Genomic DNA, 5,361 nt, shown 5'->3' with positions numbered 1-5,361 from the left:
CAGGGAGGTTCTGGAGGGGGCAGTCAAGAGACAGGGAGTGGGGGGGGTCGGGAGTTCGGGGGGGCTTTCTGGGGGTGTGGATAAGGTTTTGGGCAGTCAGGGTACAGGTGGGGATAGGGTCTCAGGAGGGGGCAGTTAGGGTGGGGGGTCTCAGGAGGGGGCAGTTAGGGAACAAGGAACAGGGAGGCTTAGGTAGGGGGTGGGGTTCTGGAGAGCAGTTGGGAGCAGGGGTCCCAGGAGGGGTAGTCAGGGGACAAAGAGCGGGGGGGTGTTTGGGAGTTCTGGGGGGAGGCTGTCAGGGGGCAGGGGTGGGGAGAGGGATCGGAGCAGTCAGGGGACAGGGAGCAGAGGGGTTTAGATGGGGTCGGGAGTTCTGGGGGGGGCTATCAGGGGGTGGGGAGTGGTTGGATGGGGCATAGGAGTCCCGGGGGTCTGTCTGGGGTGGGGGTGTGGATAAGGGTTGGGGCAGTCAGGGTACAGGTAGGGGGTAGGGTCCTAGGGGGCCAGTTAGGATGGGGGGAGGGTCTCAGGAGGGGGCAGTCAGGGAACAAGGAGCAGGGAGGCTTAGGTAGGGGGTGGAGTCCTGGGGGGCAGTTAGGGGCAGGGGTCCCAGGAGGGGGCAGTCAGGGGACAAGGAGCAGGGGGAGGGTTGGGGTTCTGAGGGGAGCGGGAAGTGGGAGGGAGTGGAAGGGGCGGGGCTAGGGCAGGACGGGGGCGGGGCTAGGGCAGAACGGGGGCGGGGCTCCTCCCATCCTCTTTTTTGCTCGCTGAAATATGGTAACCCTAGATAACTGGCATGCTTCAGTAGTTACCACTTTCAATGCAGTAATATATACAGACTTCCTCAGTGTGCACAGAAAGTGGGTGAGTCTGCTGACCAATATGTTTCTACTTTCCCAGAACTTGTGGGTAAGTGCCGCTACAGGAATACATGATCAGCAGCCTTCCCATGGAGAAAAGAGTCATGCCCCATGTAAGTGAGCAATTTCTCCTTGGACCAAAATTAATTTTACAAGAAGCTGTATAAGTGCTACCCCAGCAGAGTCTTCTGTGACAGAGGCTAAAATAATTGCTCAAAGGACTACAGTTTCCATGTGGAATCAGGGAAGTAAATTGGATGCAAAAGCACAGCACATATTTTAGCTTTTTTGTCATGCCTCTGGCACATAGTATAGGCAGGAGAATAATGACATTTGAATGGACCCCTAAGCACAAATTTAAATTTCTCCCCACTCTTACTTACAAGCATTCCCTTCCTATACTCAGTCAAACAAAGATTTTGAACAGTATTAGTAACCTGCCATTAGATATTACTGCAAGTGATCACTTCAGTAAAGTCCCAGAACTAGCTTTTTGTTCCCAGGTTACTTCCACAATGGTAAGTAAACTTTTGTTAACAATTTTCAGTCCTGAAAGAAACCAAGAGAGTCAATATCATCTATAGAATGTAATGAATTCCTGGGGAGAATTATGAACCACCGACTATCTGCCTTTATCCTCAGGCCAATCAGGGAAAAGAATACGATGAATTCTTAAAGCTCCATACACCACACCGGTCATTTAACTGAGCTTTGAAAAACTATTTGCACATTGCGGACCTAGACAAAAAGCTATGGGATTTTCACATAGAACTGTCAAGCAAACCAACATACAAGAAGTGCCAACTGCCTCCTGGAGAATCATTGAATGAGGAGTACACAGACTAAGTTAAATGGGATAGTCTCCAAAAGCTAAAGGGCTAAATTATAGTTGGCCATACACTGATGCACAAGTGGGAAAACGTGCAGAAAGCCATTCTTTTTGCATGAATGCAGAAGGCAGTCACAATTTGGCAGCAGGCACTAGCGGGGATAAGGACAGCAGAAGTACCATGCTCAGAAAGGGGTGAATGGGGCAAGAGCAAGGATACTGCATTACCACTTGAAGCATGGTATAAATACCTAAATTAGGTATACAAAGAGACCACTTTACATACTAGCAGAGAAATGCTGGAAAGCACAAGCTACATCTTTTTAAAGGTTTAGAAAGCACAAATCTTCATTGCACTCACCAGGATTACTTCTTCACAGAGTATGCAGAATAAATGTAGACCAGTAATATATACACTTAGTGCTTTAAAAGGGCCAGTTTCACAAAGCTAAAACCAATTGTGAGTCAAATCAGTTGGCAGGAAGAATTTAATCAGAAAAATTTCAATAATCACTAGGAATTGTTTAAGAATACTTTACTAGATGCCCAAAAATCCACAATCACGGAAGAAGGCCATATTGGTTAAAAAAACAACCCAGTTTGGAAGGCAAGTGATGGTAGCTATAAAAATTAAAAAATCATATATAACAAATGGAAGAAAGGGGAAGTCAATAGTAATGAATACATATCAGAAGCTTGGAATTGTAGAAAATTGATAAGGGAAGCAAAGGGATATAAAGTGAAATCATTGGTCAGCAGCGTTAAGGACAATATGAAGAAGTTTTTAAGTATATTAGCAGAAAAAAGAATCCTAAAAATGGTATTAGTCCATTACTAGATGGAAATGGTAGAATTATCAATAATAATGCAGAAAAGGCAGAAGTGTCCAATAACTATTTCTGTCCTGTATTTGGGAAAAAATAGATGTAGTTTCATCATATGATGATGATAACATTCTTTCCATTCCACTAGTATCTCAGGAGCATGTTGAGGAGAAGCTACTAAGTGACACATTTTTAAATCAGCAGTCCCAGAGAGTTTGCATCCAAGAGTTTTAAAAGAGCTGGCTGAGGAGCTCGATGGACCATGAATGTTGATTTTCAGTAGGTCTTGGAACACTGGGGAAGTTCCAGAAGACTGGAAGAAAGCTAATGTTGTGCTACTATTTTGAATGGGATGATCAGGGTAAATATAGGGCTATCAGTCTGACATCGAGCCCAGGCAAGATAATGGAGCGGCTGATATGGGACTCGATTAATAAAGAATTAAAGGAGGGTAATATAATTAATGACAATTAAGATGGGTTTATGGAAAATAGAACTTGTCAAACTAACCTGATATCTTTTTTTGATGAGATTACAAATTTAGTTGATGTAATCTACTTAGACTTATGTAAGGCATTTGATGTGATACCACACAATATTTTGATTAAAAAACTAGAATGATATAAAATTAACATGGAACACATTAAATGGATTAAAAGCTGGTTAACTGCCCTGTGGACAGGTGACGTATGTGTGCATTCGGTGCAAAAAGCTCCTGGCCCTCAGAGACCGTGTACGGGCTTTGGAGACCAGGGTGGCTGAACTGAAGGAGCTAAGGGAGACAGAGAGGTATACAGGTGAGACTTTATGGGACACAGTAGAATGGTCCCACCCCCAGTCTGACAGCATCTGTGCTGTTGAGGAGGATAAAAGTCTCAGGGAAGGAGAACATCCAACTGGAGCAGAGGGAAACGATCCCATAGTTGAGACCCTCCTTCCAGATGATGTTGTGGTATCCTCTCACACTGGGGATACCTCTCCGGGGGAGGAAACGCCAGTTATTAGGAAGAGACAGGTAATAGTAATGGGAAATTTGATCATTAGAAACATAGATAGCTGGGTTTGCGATGACCAGGACAACCGTATGGTGATTTGCCAGCCTGGTGCGAAGGTTGCAGATCTCTCAAGACATCTAGATAGACTTATGTGTAATGCTGGGGAGGAGCCGGTGGTCGTGGTTCATGTAGGTACCAATGACATAGGGAAGGATAGGAGAGAGGTCCTGGAGGCCAAATTTAGGCTGCTAGGTAAGATATTGAAGTCCAGGACCTCCATGGTAGTATTATCTGAAATGCTTCCAGTTCCACGTGGAGGGGCCAGTTAGACAGGCAGAACTGCAGGGTCTCAATGAGTGGATGAGACGACAGTGTAGGAAGGAGGGGTTTAGATTTATTAAGAACTGGGGAAATTTTGGGGAAAGGGGGAGCCTATACAGGAAGGATGGGCTCCACCTAAACCAAAATGGAACCATATTGCTGGCACTTAAAATTAAAAAGGTTGTAGAGCAGTTTTTAAACTAAGGGCTGGAGGAAAGCTGACAGGTGCGGAGGAGCACGAGGTTCAGACAGAGACATCCTTTAGGGGAGGATCTATTAATGGTGATTCTCTATGTCCTAGTAAGGAGGAGAGGATGGAAGATTGTAAAATACAGGTAGGATCTGCTGAGAAACAGTCAAATGAAAAAAAGTCCCATTCAATTACATCATGTAATAGCAGACAGCCAAAAAGTGACAAGTTTTTAAAGTGCTTATATACCAACGCTAAATAATAAGATGGGTGAACTAGAGTGCCTCATTTTAAATTAGGATATTGATATAGAAGGCATCACAGAAACTTGATGGAATGAGGATAATCAATGGGACACAGTAATACTAGGGTACAAAATATATCAGAAGGACAGAACAGGTCCTCCTGGTGAGGGAGTGGCACTATATGTGAAAGAAGGCGTAGAATCAAATGATGTAAAAATCTTAAATGAACCAAACTGTACCATAGAATCTCTATGGATAGTAATTCCATGCTCTAATAATAAGAATATAGCAGGAGATATATTACCAACCACCTGACCAGGATGGTGATAGTGACTGTGAAATGCTCAGGGAGATTAGAGAGGCTATTAAAATAAAAAACTTAATAATAATGGGGGATTTCAACTATCCCCAATTGACAGGATACATGTCACCTCAGGACAGGATGCAGAGATAAAGTTTCTTGACACCTTAAATGACTGCTTCTTGGAGCAGCTAGTCCTGGAACCCACAAGAGCAGAGGCAATTCTTAATTTAGTCCTAAGTGGAGCACAGGATCTGGTCCAAGAGGTGAATATAGCTGGACTGCTTGGTAATAGTGACTATAATATACTTAAATTTAACATCCCTCTGGTGGGGAAAACACCACAGCAGCCCAACACGGTAGCATTTAATTTCAGAAAGGGGGACTACACAAAAATGAGGAAGTTAGTTAAACAGCAATTAAAAGGTACAGTGCCGAAAGTGAAATCCCTGCAAGCTGCATGGAAACTTTTTAAAGACACCATAGTAGAGGCTCAACTTAAATGTATATTAAAAAACACAGTGAGAGAATCAAAAACGTGCCACCATGGCTAAACAACAAAGTAAAAGAAGCAGTGAGAGGTGTAACCCCCAAGGAGATTACATAGATTCCTGGAGCTCTGGCAGCTCAGGGAGGAGGAGCCAAGGCAAACTCAGAGTTGGCCCAGCAACCAATAGGGAGTGAGATGCCCCTCCCAAGGAGTTCAGGAGAGGGGAGAAGCCATTTTGGAGAGGCTGGAACCAGCCAGGGCAAGGGCAGGACTGGTTGTGTGGGGAGCTGGTGAGTCCCAGGCCTG

The sequence above is a fragment of the Terrapene carolina genome, unplaced genomic scaffold (assembly GCF_002925995.2).
Source record: "Terrapene carolina triunguis isolate 2854851 unplaced genomic scaffold, T_m_triunguis-2.0 Scaffold66, whole genome shotgun sequence".
Taxonomy (NCBI): domain Eukaryota; kingdom Metazoa; phylum Chordata; order Testudines; family Emydidae; genus Terrapene; species Terrapene triunguis.
The sequence above is the reverse complement of the archived record's forward strand: the minus strand, read 5'-3'. Positions refer to the sequence as shown.